Source organism: Canis lupus, chromosome 32 (genome assembly GCF_048164855.1).
Source record: "Canis lupus baileyi chromosome 32, mCanLup2.hap1, whole genome shotgun sequence".
NCBI lineage: Eukaryota > Metazoa > Chordata > Mammalia > Carnivora > Canidae > Canis > Canis lupus.
The window spans coordinates 42,787,720-42,802,621 of record NC_132869.1 but is presented as its reverse complement, the minus strand read 5'-3'; positions in this window follow the sequence as shown (position 1 = coordinate 42,802,621).

The following is a 14,902-nucleotide window of genomic DNA, read 5'->3' as shown; positions in this document are numbered from 1 at the left end:
ATCAAAGAAAGATATAACCTAAGAAGAACAAAAAGAACTGTAAACCATTTTCAGCAATTATTTAGTTGATGGAGAATTGGTATAGGTATTCAGAGACTGTTACGCACGCAATGGGAGGTGAAGCAAATGGGAAACCATGCGAAATTCTAATTCTGTAATTCTTGGTGTCTTTGAGAAATGTGGTTCCCAGCATGGAAGACTCGGGTAGAAGAAATAAGAGGATATGCAAAAACTCTGTAGCCTTGAATTTGACTTGACAGTATCATTATGAACGCATGTGTTTTATCTTTATTTTTTTAAAGATTTATTTGTTTGTTTGTTTGTTTATTTGTTTGTTTGTTTGTTTGTTTATTTATTTATTCATGAGAGACACACAGAGAGGGAGAGGCAGAGACACAGGCAGAGGGAGAAGCAGGCTCCATGCAGGAAGCCCGATGTGCGACTTGATCCTGGATCTCCAGGATCACGTCCTGGGCTGAAGGCAGATGCTCAGCCGCTGAGTCACCCTGGTGTCCCGTGTTTTATCTTTAAAACTAGCAAGGGACGTATTTCCTTGTTCTCATCTCTGAAAGGATCTAGGACCAATAACCAATCCAGTAGCAGTGAGCAGCCCCAGGGCCCAGACTGTGGTCTTGAAGCCCCACTTTCCAATTAAACAATGGGTTCCATGAAAAAATGGTTGATTCCAGGCCTGGGACAGGAAATGGACAAGAGGAGCCTAGAACATCCATTGAACCAGATGACAAAGAGGCCCTCAAAGACTGACACAAGACGGTATTAAAAGGATTCAGGAGTCAACTTGAAGAGGCTCCCTTTGGCCAAAGGTGGACAATTTTGGCATTGATATAGGTAAAACTGCAATAGAATGAAGCACATCAAATATGTTTAACTCCATGAATTCAAGATACTAAAGCACATCTGATTGGTCACCTCTGGCGTATGATCATGAACAAATTCATTATTTTGGAAATTGATAAAGACAAACAATCAAGCATTTATCTGTCTTTCCCATGTAAACTGTACTATTGGGTAACCAGATGGTGATGAGAGGAAGTTTGTCTTCATAGAAATAATTCTGTTCATAAATGAAGACAGAATGACAGAATTGGAATATCACCATGTGGCAACTCCTAATCAATTAATGGATCCTGGCACTCATTAGCAGCATCTGCTACTATCTCAGATAGAGACAACCAGACATCACAGGCCTTCTACGAAATATTCTTGCCAAAATACTCAGCCTAGATCTACATTCACATGGCAATTTACAGGAATTATAAGGGACAAAAGAAATATAAAAGGACACCATAGGGGCAGCCCCGGTGGCTCAGCAGTTTAGCGCCTCCTTCAGCCCAGAGCCTGATCCTGGAGTCCTGGGATCGAGTCCCACATCGGGCTCTCTGCATGGAGCCTGCTGCTCCTTCTGCTTCTCTCTCTCTCTCTCTCTCTCTCTGTCTTTCATGAATAAATAAATAAAATCTTAAAAAAAAAAAAAAGGACATCATAGGTATGCAATCAGTAAAATCTCTACCGTGGAAACCTATACAGGATAAATTATCTTGTTTCTTAAGTTATGAGAAAAAGAGAGAGAGAGAGACAAAACTGATATTTAAAAGAAACTTAGGGCAGCCTGGGTGGCTCAGCGGTTTAAGTGCCTGCCTTCGGCCCGGGGCGTGATCCTGGAGACCCGGGATCAAGTACCATGTCAGGCTCCCTGCATGGCGCCTGCTTCTCCCTCTGCCTGTGTCTCTGCCTCTCTCTGTGTCTGTCATGAATAAATAAATAAAATCTTTAAAAAATAATAATAAAAAAAAACGTAAAAGATGCATCACCAGTCACAACTTATTTAGATCAAGATTCAAACAAACTGAAAAGATAAAGTAAGACTTCTGTGGCATTTAAAAGACCATCAGAAATTTGGAGCACCTGGCTGGCTCAGTCGGTGGAGCATGTGATTCTTGATCTTGTGAGTTCGAGCCCCATGTTGGGTATAGAGATTACCTGAAAGTAAAATCTTTAAAAAATAATGAAATAATAAAGAACAATTAGACATTTGAACACTGGCAGGCTATTTGATGGCACTAAAATTATTGTTTTTATGTATTTTTTAAATTTATTTTTAAGATTTATTTTATTTATTTATTCATGAGAGACACAGAGAGAGGCAGAGACACAGGCAGAGGAGAAGCAGGCTCCATGCAGGGAGCCCGATGCGGGACTCGATCCCGGGACCTCAGGATCACACCCTGAGCCAAAGACGACTCTCTACCGCTGAGCCACCCAGGGATCCCTATTAATTGTTTTTAAGTGGTGATGTGATAGTTATGGTTTTTTTTTTTTCAGGAGTCCTTATCATCTAGAAATACATACAAAAATATTTACATATGAAATGATACAATGTCTGGGATTTTCTACAAAATAATAGAAGGGGGAGAGGACGTGAATGGGGTAGAGATAAAATAAGCTTGGCTCTAACTTCATAATTGCTGAAAGTGGGTGTTGGGGACACGGGAGTTCATTCTTCTGTTCTACCTTCTATTCTACTTTTGGATATGTTTGAGATTTTCCATAATAAAGTGCTTAAAAATAGAAACATTAAGCAATGAGAGGAAAAGAAAGATCCCTATAGTGGCCATGTACACAATGGGTTGGAAGGGATACTTATTTATTATTTGTTTTAAATTTTTTTAAGACTTCATTTATTTATTTGACAGAGAGAGAGAGCACAAGCAGGGGAGCAGGAGGACAGAGAGGGAGAAGCAGTTTCCCCACTGAGCAAGGAACTCCACTGACTGAGACACCCAAGGTCTCCGTGGGGATATTTATTTATTTATTTATTTATTTATTTATTTATTTTTAAAGATTTTATTTATTTATTCATGAGATATGGGGGGGAGGACAGAAACACAGGCAGAGGGAGAAGCAGGCTCCATGCAGGGAGCGCGACGTGGGACTCGATCCCGGGACTCCAGGATCATGCCCTGGGGCCAAAGGCAGGCACCAAACTGCTGAGCCACCCAGGGATCCTCTGTGGGGATATTTAGAGGCAGTTTTTCCCTCTACTCTCTTCTCAAGTCCCTTTTCATCTCCTTCCCTGGCCCCTGCCTCAAAGAACAAGAGAACAAATGTTTGTGTCTCAAGCTCATAAGAGGACACAGGGTGAGGCCTGCCCCCAATATTTGCAGGGCCCAAGACAAGAGTATAAATGAAGGCCACATGCCAGGGGGATGTCTATCTAAATCATGAAAATAGCATGTGATAAAGACTCTTGGAAAAAAAAAAAAAAACCCATAACCACCACATCGCACTTAAAAACAATTAACAGCTGACAACTGCTAAATAAAATATGCTTTATCCTCTTACCCTGACAAATAAACTTTCGTACAGACCTGGAAAACCAGGTTCACATTTAAAATACTTAGAATGAAAAATAAAATAAAATACTTAGAATGGGGGCGCCTGGGTGGCTTAAGCGTCTGCCTTCAGCTCAGATCATGATCACGGGACCTGGGATCAAGCGCTGCAGCGGGCTCCTTGCTCAGCACAAGCCTGCTTGTCCCTCTCCCTTGGCTCCTTGCCCCACTCATGTGCTTGCTCTCTTTCTCTCAAGTAAATAAATAAAATCTTTAAAAATATATAAAATACTTAGACTGAGCTGGAACATGGAATCTTAGAGAGGCTCCGTCTTTCTCCCTCTCCCCAGGTTTGTCCTACTTTGCACGTGGATGTCCCAGACCACGCGTCCCACCTCTGGCCCCGTGGCCTGCCTGCCGGAGCTGCCCCAGGCCTTCCTCTGGGCCTGTGGCCGCACATGCCAACAGCCTAACTTACCCTCAGGACGCGGCTGTGATGCCCTTTGCAGGCTTGAAGGCCGTTTCAGGAGTCTGAGATTTGTTCCAGAAAGGGGGCACAGCTCTGCCTGGGTATGACTCTCTGGTCCTGTGGACTCCGTATGCTGTGGAGGGGAATGTGGTTGGGGGAGGCCCATGACGGGGCCCAGAGTCCACGGGTCCACGGGGTGATATCAGTGATGGCTGGTGGGAGGATGGGAATTTATCTCAGATGAAGCAAAATGGAGAGGCCCTTGGAGTTTTCAAAATCCACAGTTAAATACATGACTTTCATCTAAAGGATGATGGGAGGGGTTTAGCGCCGCCTTTTGTCCAGGGCATGATCCTGGGATTGAGTCCCACGTTGGGCTCCCTGCATGGGGCCTGCTTCTCCCTCTGCCTGTGTCTCTGCCTCTCTCTCCGTGTGTCTCTTATGAATAAATAACATAGAATCATGAAAAAAGAAAGATACAAAAGTGGCGAATTAAAAACATTTTTTTTTTAACAGAGGTGAGACGTCATACAATTATGCTGGTCTATGAAATTTGTGTTCAAATTTTGGGTGAAAATACATTTCCCTAGTTTGCTAAAAAAAATAAGCAAAGTCCTGAAATATTTTACACACCGGTACAAGATAGCCGTGTTCATTTTATTAACACCAGAGGCAAGAGCACAATGCAATAAATAAATAAATAAATAAATAAATAAATAGCATGTACCTGTACCTTATTATTTTTTTTTTGATTTTTATTTATTTATGATAGCCAGAGAGAGAGAGAGAGAGAGAGAGAGAGAGGCAGAGACACAGGCAGAGGGAGAAGCAGGCTCCATGCACCGGGAGCCCGACGTGGGATTCGATCCCGGGTCCCCAGGATCACGCCCTGGGCCAAAGGCAGGCGCCAAACCACTGCGCCACCCAGGGATCCCTACCTGTGCCTTATTATTAATGCACAGAGATGGTATCATGGTATGAAATCTCATCTGATTCCCTATTTATTTATTATCCTGGGTTCCTGCTTCTTAAAACTAAGCACTTCTGTGTTAAGATGCATGCGTGGGCATCCCCAGGTGGCTCAGCGGTTTAGCGCCTACCTTCGGCCCAGGTCGTGGCCCCTGGGGTCCCGGGATCGAGTCCCACATCATGCTCCCTGCATGGAGCCTGCTTCTCCCTCTGCCTGTGTCTCTCTCCCTCTCTCTCTCTCTCTCTCTCATGAATAAATAAATAAAATATTAAAAAAAAAAGATGCATGCGTGTTGCCGGGTGTACCTGCAGCATCCCCCCTCACCCCCCACTCGGGCCGCCCCTCCTGCAGCCTGGGAGCCCGGGGCTGCGGGGCTGCGGGGCTGCGGGGCTGCGGGGCCGCCTCCCGCCCGGCGGAGGAGATGCTCTGGGCGCGGAGCCGCCTCCTCCAGCCCGGGGGGACCTCGGCGGGGCTCCGGAGGGTTCCTCCGCCCGCGGCCCTGGCCCTGGCCTGTAGGGGGCGCCGCTCCCCCAGCATCTGGGGCCGGAGCCGGGAGCCCGGGCAGCTCCCGGGGGACAGAGGGCTGGGGGGGGCCTGGGGGTGCTCCCCGCCCCGAGCCCCCGCACCCCGGCAGCGGAGGGGCGTCCCTGTGCCCTCGGGCGCTGCCCCGGGAGCCCGAGCGCGGTTGGGGACCGCGGGCTGCGCGCGGCCCGGGGTGGGGGCGACGAGCGGGGCTGGGCGTGGGGGGGACGTGCTCCAGGTCGCGGCTCCCCTGAGAGGCTCCGGGCGCCGGGCCTGTGCTGGAGGCGGGCGGGGACGGGGACGGGGACGGGGGGCTCGCGGCCCGGCACCGCCTTCAGCTCAGGGCCCAGGTCCTGCCCCGCGTGGGGTCCCCGCTGCCCCCGGGCCCGGCCGCGGCCCGGGGCGGGGGGGGGCGCTCGCGCTCTCGGGATGGATGAACGAATGAATGAATGAATGATATCCTAAAAAATACATCGCAAGAAGTAAAATGAAGGAAATGGGGAGGAAATGACCAAAACGGATGGAGGAGGGCGAGGCACGGGACTTTTGGGAGGTGCCCCTCCCCCAGCACCCCGCGCCCCGGCGTCAGGGGGGCCCCAGGAAGGCCCTGGCTCCGCGGACACGTGACACGACCTGCCCAGGCAGGAGGCTCCCCCGCCCCCCCGTCCCCCTCCCCCCGCCCCCTCCGTCCCCCTCCCCCGCCCCCTCCTTCCCCCTCCCTCCTCGTCGCCTTCCTCGGCCCCGGGAGCCCCACCTGTGACCTGGACCGCGCCTCCCGTCCTGGCCCTTGTGGGGGGACCTGGCTGTCCCCGCCCCGCGCCCCTCACCGGCCGTGCTGGGGCTGCAGGTCGACCCGAGCCGGGCCCAGCCAGCACCGTGCCCCGAGCCCCCGCGGCCAGCCCGGAGGAGCTGCTCCCGGGCTCTGCCAGGGCCCAGGGGGGGCACGAGCTCCTTCAGACCCAGGCTGCGTGCAGGGCAGGGCGGAGGAGACGCCTGACCCGGAAGGCTTGCAGGCCTACAGTCCCAGGTCTCCAGCGGGGCTGGGGCCGGATCAGGGCATTTTATCATCATGGGTTACCTGTGATGACCCTCGAGCCAGCACTTGCTGTCCCTGGAAGCCAAGGCTCACGCAGGAGGGGGCCTGGCAAGGTCACTGTTGCAGTCCCGGTGCGGGTTTTGCAGATAGAGGATTTTGAGTCTCTACCCTGCCACTTAGAGCTGTAAGACCTGGAGCGATGGGCAGCCTGGTGGCTCAGCAGTTTAGCGCCGCCTTGGGCCCAGGGCCTGGTCCTGGAGACCCGGGATCGAGTCCCACATCATGCTCCCTGCATGGAGCCTGCTTCTCCCTCTGCCTGTGTCTCTGCCTCTCTCTCTCTCTGTGTGTCTATCATGAATAAATAAGTAAAATCTAAAAAAAAAAAAAAAAAGAGTTGGAGCGAGTTACAACCCGAGTCTTAGTTTCTCTAAATGTTAACAGGGGCTGCAACTCTAACATTTCAGAGCGGTGAGCGCTCAACCGAATGATGTGTACAAGGTGCCCGTTCCTGAGCGGCAGCTTAGGCATCCGACTCCATTCCCCTGGCCCAGGGTGGTGGGGAGGCTCTCTCGTCCCCGTCTTGGACCGCTCGGGGAGAAGGGGGACACTCTTCTGTTTCTCAGCTTCAGTTTCTCCAAAGGCTTCAGGAGAAACTTGGGTTGGCTGTGGGCTCAGAGCAGGAGGTGCCAACCTAAGATCCTGCCACTCAGAAGACTGGTTCCAAGGAGGTGAGTGGCCTGGGACCCGGGCCACCCTTCCCGCCCTTTCTGTCCCTTCAGTTGCTCACTCATTGCACAGTGTGGGCGGAGCATCCACTCAGATCACCGGCTGCTGCTCAGTCAGGCAGGACGAAGACTCAACTGCGCCCCACCTGAGCCGCTCACAGCCCAGTAGGGAGGCAGACAACGCAGGGAGACACCATCAGAGTGCAACCCACTGGTGGAGTTGTGTCCCCACCAGGCAGGAAACACCAAAGAAGTGGAGCTGCTGAAGACTTCCATTTCCCTTTTTTCTGGTTTTAATTGTGGAGCATGTTGTCATGGTTGAGATCAAGCTGTGTGCGTAATTTAAAACCTATTTTTATTGACATTATGTCATAAACATTTCCTCCCTGTTATTATTAACCTTTGTAAATACTTTCGGTGGCTGCTGTGTATTTTCAGTAGAGCAATGCCATAATTTAATTAGGCTTGGACATTTAGGTGGTTTTCGGGTTGTTGTTGGTTTTTTTCCCTATAATAGATAATGCTGTTATAAGCATCTCTGTGTAAAAATTATTTCCCATGTTTCTTGTTATTTCCTCGGGGTGGACTTCTTGTCATGGAATTTCTGACCGTGTATCACCACGTTAAAAATTCCTCAACAGGGATCCCTGGGTGGCGCAGCGGTTTAGCGCCTGCCTTTGGCCCAGGGTGCAATCCTGGGGACCCAGGATCGAATCCCACGTGGGGCTCCCGGTGCATGGAGCCTGCTTCTCCCTCTGCCTGTGTCTCTACCTCTCTCTCTCTCTCTGTGTGTGACTATCATAAATAAATTAAAAAAAAAATCCCTCAACAATCCCTTGATATTTACTGCCAAGTGACTTTCTGAAACGGTTTTCCTGATGTACCCCATAGGAATTGCGGCGTTGTCAGTGTTTAGGTCTGTCTGGAGGTACGGGGTCAGAGTAGAAAGATACGCTTGGGGTGGGCTCTGACCCAAACAGACTTGGGGGTCTCAGGACCCCGGGCACATCGGTTCTCCCTCCTGAAGACAGTATGACAGGAGTGATGATGCTGTCCTCGAGCAGTTTTGTGGGAACCAGACATGGTGAATAGGAAGCATGGAACTCAGTGCCTGGCACACAGTAGGAACACACTCATTGTTTACAGCTACAGCGTGACGCCTTGTGATTGGGATCGAAGGGAGTTCATGCCCCCTGCCCACTGGTGCTGCCAGCCGAGGCCTTGTCTCCAATGTCCACCCCCCAGGCCGGTGCGTCATTGCACTGGCCGAGCCAGGGCCTCCAGGAGCCCAGCAGACAGCAGGGCAGAAGGCAAAGCCCAAGGCCGGAGAAAGGGAACAAAGGGTTCCGAGCGGGACAGAGGGAGGAAGTGATCTCCTGGCTGACTGAGAAGTGGATCTGGGAAGGCAAAGGGAGACAGGACTGGAGGGGCCCACAGGGAAAGTCAAGACCGAGGGCTGAGGTCCCAAGAGAAGGGCTGGTTTAATACCAGGACACCGGGTGACCCCAGGCACCAGGTGAGCAGAGGCCGCCGAAGGGCAGGAACGGGCGCCCAGGGGGCTGACTACTCCCCTGCAGCTGGGCAGCATGTCCTTTCTCGAAAGGGGATCTGGGTTGTGCATCTTCACGTTGGTCACACCTTGGGTGACGAACCACCTGCTCAACTGTACACGGCAGTCCCGGGGAAGAGAAATTTTGGAGGATACAAACCTGTGCCTTGTCCAAATGCTTCGAAAAATGTGGATGGGGAGAAGAAAACTCAAATACGAAATCGCTGAGTTTGCACCAAGGGAGTCTCCATTAGGAGAGTGCGATCCTCAGAGCACGCTGCTTCCTGGTTTTCTTGCCTGGCAGTTTTGAAATGTCCGCTCTGTCGCATCTTGCCACTTCCCTCCCCTCCCGCCGTGCCCGCTCCCGGGTCTGCTAACGTGCTCTCTGCGGGGAGAGGGTGTCCGCTTATTCTTCAGTTAAACATCATCTCTCTCCTTTTGCCATTTCTGCGTGACTTGGTCTTGAGGCCTTGATGCCAGGGAGAGAGGAGGCAATCCTAGGAGTCATGCCCTGAGCCTCGGTCTTCGAGGGAGAGGGCGGATGGGAGACCTTCGGGAGCCTCGTGGTGTCTGTAGTCCCAACGCTCAGTCGAGGGGGGGGGCGGCGATGCCTTTAGGAGCCGGCCCTGCCTCTTCCCAGGCTGCTGGGCCGGACCCAGCAGGTGTCGCTGAATGAAAGGAAATGTTTATGCTCATTAATAGTGGTAATAATAATAATAAAAGAACTGCTTCTCTAGGCTCCACCAAAGAACAGGCTCCGTCCGAGAGGTTCCGCTGAAGCAATAGCCTGAAACCCCTTGGCGCACCTGCTCAGACGAAGCCGGGAGTCTCTCTGCAAAGTCTACTCCCACCATTTCCGGGAGACAAGAGATTAGCTAAGAGCAAAACCTTTGGGTTCCCCCTTTGAAAGGAACCGGGGATCCTTTGGAGAAATGTGGATTGCAGAGCTGGGGCGGCGCAACAGGCAAGGGAAGCCTGGGCTTCTTGGGCAAGAGATTAAGGAAGTGCTCAGCGAGCAATGGGACTGGTCAGAGGGAAACAGGAAGCGCCGAGGGGCTCCCGCCGCAGACCTGGGACAGCTTGAGGTCGAGGGGAGTAAGAGCAACAGGTTAGAACCCACTGGATGAAACAGAAGCTACTGAGTCCACCTTAAAATAAGCAAAAGGGGAAATGCACAGAGGAGGAACGAGGACTCTCCTCCTTTCAGTAGGATGCCAGCTGACAAACATCTGGAGCGATGTTAGGGACTCATGTTAGGGACTCATCGTTAGGGACTCATCGCTGGAGGCCGAGGCTGGCGGCTGAGGTTGCTCTGAGGAACGCGATGCCCATATTTAGAGTCTCACAAAATTTTCCTATGACTACTTATTTATTACAAAGGGGAAAAGAGTAACTTTATGGTGAAGACAACTGGTGGACGCCTCGTCGTCAAGTGGCCCAAGTCGACATCACCTGCCTCCCGATTGGAGGCACTGAGGAGGACACGGAGGCACTTCTGTGCTGTTGGTGCCACAAATGCTTGCTTTGAATCTCACCACGAGGAAAGGACCCGACATGAAGCCAAACGGAACAAACTTCGGCAAGGTCACTGGCCTGCAGCGTCCAATGAACATGTCAAGGTCACCAGGGTCGAGGCTCGGGAGGGGAACTGTCACAGACTGGAGGGGAGCCGAGCGCCACCAGTGACGGACTCAAAGCTGAACGAGGCGTGTGGCCTCAACGATAGGGTCCTATCAACGGAAGTCTCCGTTCTGGAATTTGAACTGTGGCTACGTAAGAGGATGTTTTTATTTTTAGGAGGAGATTCGGAGTGAAGGATCCCATGTGAACAAATTAATATAATAAATTAATATATTTAATATATATAATTATAATTATATTAATATAAGGTAATAATTATACAAAGTATAATTACAGTATGTTATAATTATATATTAATATATTATAATTAATATAAAGTAATCATTATATAAATTATAATCGTATTATATTATAATTATATGTTAATATATTATAATTAATATAAAGTAATAATTATATAAAGTATAATTGTATTATATTATAATTATATGTAATATATTAATAATTAATATAAAGTAATATAACAAATTAATAGGGGCACATAAAAACAGAAATATGACAGCACTTGGGGTAACACGTAAGCAAGCAATCTGGTAAATCTGGGTAAAGGAGACAAGAGTTCTTTGTAGGCTTTGGTCTAAATTTAAAATCATATCAAAATAAGAACGTACAAGTTTTTTGTGTTGTTGTTGTTGTTTTTTTTTAATGAGAAAATTTGCTTCTTTCAAACCCCCCAGAGCAGGGTGCTGCTGCAGGCCAGCCTGGAGGGGGCTGAGGGGATGGCATGGGCACCCTGGAAGCAGGGGCCCCGCGGTGTGACCAGAGTCTCCGGCCGCCCCCTCCGCTGCGCAGGCCCCAGGCAGCCCTGAGGGGGAGGCGTCCCCCTGGAGCCCCAGAGCCCCGGGCGGGGGCAGCCGAGCATCTAGGGCCGCTGGCCGCCAGCCTGCGCGCCTGCCCCTGTGCCTTCCGGGCCGGGTGCCCATTTGGTGCCCACACCCTGGGCTAGAGACGCCCAGCTTGCGCTTAGGACAACCCGGTCAAATGCGCAGGCTCATTGCCGCTGCTTTTCAGGCAGGGAAACCGAGCGCCGGCCAGGTGGAGCTGAGCAGCTTCCAGCCCCTGCCGTTGGCCCAGCTCCCGCGCTCGACGCCCCGTGCCCTGGACGTGCCCGTACCCCTCCTGCCGCCAGGGCTTGGCGCCCCTTCCTCTGCCTCAGTCCAGGGTCCCCGCCTCCTCCTCAGCTTCATGAATTTGCGGCCAAGTGGCATCAAGCTCTCCTGCCTCCGAAGCCCAGGGTCTCAGTGATAAGGAACCAGCGACTGGGCCGGAACCGAGCCTGGCCTCGCTGTGACCAGGTCATTCCCTGATGGAACGGGAATCAACCCGACCGGGCCGTGGACGCGGGGAAGCCATCCCGGGGACCGGCGGGGCGGGCGGTGCTGCAGGAGGGTGGGCCGTGGTCCCATCCTGCCTTCCCTGCTATGGTCGGGGTCGTCGGTCTCTCCGGCTGGGCCTCAGTTTCCCCACTTGTACGATGAAGCGGCAGGACGGCCCGGAGTGCGGGCCGGGGCTGCGTGTGCCTCCCCTGCGGGCCTGCACACTGTGCGGATCCCGGCCCTCCCGGCCGGCAGTCAGCTGGGGCCTGGCCTGCGCTTGACAAGTCCCCCAGGGCACCTGGTAGGCCGTCCTCCCGCCGCTTGGGAGCCTCCAGGTGGCCTCGGAGGGCGCATGCACTCTGGCAGGCCCCTGTGCCCGGCCGGGAGCTGGGGGCCCTCGCGGCCCTCTCTGAGGGCGGACCTTCTCCGCGTCTGCCCCATGCCTGTCGGGCCGGCCGCTCGCGGGCCCCTGTGCGCCTCCTTGACGTCTTCCAAGGACTGTGAGCAGCACCCGGCGTCGAAGACTGGCGGCCGGCGCTTGCAAACTAGAGTCCCGGCCTTGCGGCTGCAAATTAGTAAACCCGAAAGCTTCCTGTCAACTCCGGGAGCCGTCTGAGTGGGAAGGGGCCTTGCATTTGCAGCTGCCTTCCTGGTGCAAACTGAAAAACAGTCTCTGTCACGTCCTGTGTGCTGAGTCACGGCATCGGGAGCCATCCAGGCTCTGGGGGGAGGCGACCGGCTCCCGGGGTCAGACGTAGGACCTGCCGGCCTGGGCCTGGGTGTGCGCACCTCCTTCCCTGCTTTCCCATCGTGCCCTGGCGGCCGACCCTGGCCCGCTGTCACCTCCGGCCCCCTCCGGTGGGCAGGCAGGGCTCCGCTTAGGACCCCACGCGGTGGGCAGGCAGGGCTCCGCTTAGGACGGGACCCTGACAACTCACGACCGCTCCGAGCCTCCGTTTCTGTATCTGCTGGATTAAGTGAGGCCTACAGCGCATGAGGCGCCTGGCAGCGAGACGGAGGCCCTGAGGCCCCAACAGGCTCTGGCACTTTTTCTGGAATTCCCTTCCTGCCTGGTCTCAGCAGTGGGTTCCTTCTCATCTATGGGGCCCCGGGTGGCCTCCTGTGGGAGGACTTCTCGGCGGTGCCTCTCTCGCGGGTGCTGCTCTCCTGCCACTCAGCACACTGCCCGCCTGGTGTTCATGACCCCAGAGGAAGCCTGGTAAATGCGATCGGTGCACTGCTGTGGGGTTTCTAGTAGGCGGGGTCGAGGGTGTAAGCCCCAGTCCAGCGGGCGCGTGTCCGGCCGCCCAGTGGGACCCCGCAGGCGCCCTCCGGGGCGTGGACCGCGGTCACAGGAGCATCCCAGTGCGGCCCCGGGCTCCTGATGGTGCGGCCCGCATCCCGGCAGCGCGCTGCCCTTCCAGGGGGGCCAGTGCTGCCGGCCTGCTGGAGGATGACGGGCGCGATTCAGACAGCGTGTTAGCAGAGAGCCCACGACGGCGCCTCGGAGCCCAGGCACTGCCCTTTCCAAGTGGGATTGACGTCACCAGGCAGCCTGGAGACCCTCCTCCTCCACGGCCCCTTCCACCCCAGGGCTCTCCAAGCTCTCGCTCCGGTCGTCCCGGAGGAGGAGGTGCAGAGCCGTAGGCGGCCCGGATCGCCCAGGGGGGCAGCTGCGTAAGAACCAGGACCTCGGGCCCTGGGCGGCTCGGTGGGCCGAGTGGCTGACTCCTGAATCAGCTCAGGACATGACCTCAGGGTCCTGGGATCCAGCCTGGCACCGGACTCTGCGCAGCAGGGCCTCCGCTGGAGATGCTTGCTCTCCCTCTGCCCCTCCCGCATCTCAAATAAATATGTAAATCTTAAAAAATAAAAAAAATAAAAAAAAACAACGACCATTGTCCTAAGAACAATGGGAAGTCCTAGCAAGGTGACAATGGGAAGGGCCTGAAACTGTGACAGCCCCGGCTTCAGGGATGAGCCACGAGCACAGCTGCCCTGGACTCCTGCTCAGAGGAGCCCTGCACCTGGGGCTTAATGTTCCCTGATGGTCGTCTTGAAACTTAAAAAAAAATTTTTTTTTTATTGGAGTTCAATTTGCCAACATATAGCATAACACCCAGTGCTCATCCCGCCAAGTGCCCTCCTCGGTGCCCGTCACCCAGTCCCCCCATCCCCCCGCCTGCTTCCCCTTCCACTACCCCTTGTTGAAACTTTTTTTTTTAAGGTCTATTTATTTATTTGAGAGAGAGACAGAGAGGCGGTGCGTGCGAGCGGGTGGGAGGGGCAGAGGCAGAGGCAGAGGCAGAGGGCGAGGGAACAAATCTCATGCAGGCCTGCATCAAGCTCGGAGCCAGATTTGGGGCTCGACCTCAGGACCCCAAGATCAGGACCTGAGCCGAAACCAGTAGTCGGACGCTTCACCGGCTGCAACATCCAGGAGCCCCTTGAAATCCTTAATTCCTCGCCGGCCTAGGGCTCGCTGCCACTCCGTGCCCCTGGCGGGGACCTGGGTGCAGGCACGGGGGGCTCGGGGTGCCGGGGGCGCTGACCTCGCGGATGGCACAGCTCATCCTGTAGGATGTGGTCCGCGAGCGTGTGAACCGCCGGGTCCCGCAGGCACTGATCCCCTCGGTGGCGCCGCGCAGCGATGCTGCTGCTGTTTCCCGGGCTCCAGGCGACGGGAGGTGGTGAGTAAGGGGGGCCCCAAGAGAGTTCCCCTTCCTGAGGGGCACTCGGGTGTCTCCGTCCCGCTTCTGCACCTCCTCGTGGCTCACCACCCAGGCCCCCGCCTCGGGGCCGGGCCTGGGCCTCGTCTCTCTCCCGGATGTTATCACACCCTCCTCACCTCCCACCCCCACCCCGAGCTTCTTCTCATCAGGGGAGACCTTTCCAGAACCTGCCTGTGGGCCCCTCCAGGCAGAGACCAGGTCTGTCTGCTTCCTGGGCCCCGGTTCCTGCAAAGCCTGGCGGGAGGTGGTGCCGAGCGGTGCTTGCGGACAGACGCGGTGGCAGTCACCGCGGTCGGCCGTCAGCGTCCACGGCAGCCCAGGATCTCCTTCGAGGGGCGACAGATGGACGTGGGGCTCACTTCTGGTCACGAGACCCCGGGGAAGGTCTCTGGGGAGGATGAGGGCGGAGAGGACTTTGAAGAAGCTGAGATGTCGGGAGAGGCGGCCTTTGCCTCCCTGTAGACGAGGCTTTGTCTGGGGTCCTAGAGCTGAGCTGCTGCGGCCCCGCGGGGAGAGAAACAGGTGAACCGCAGGCCCCCCACCTGGAGGTCGCCCTGCCTCGGGGCCCCTCGTGTGGGAGACGACAGGC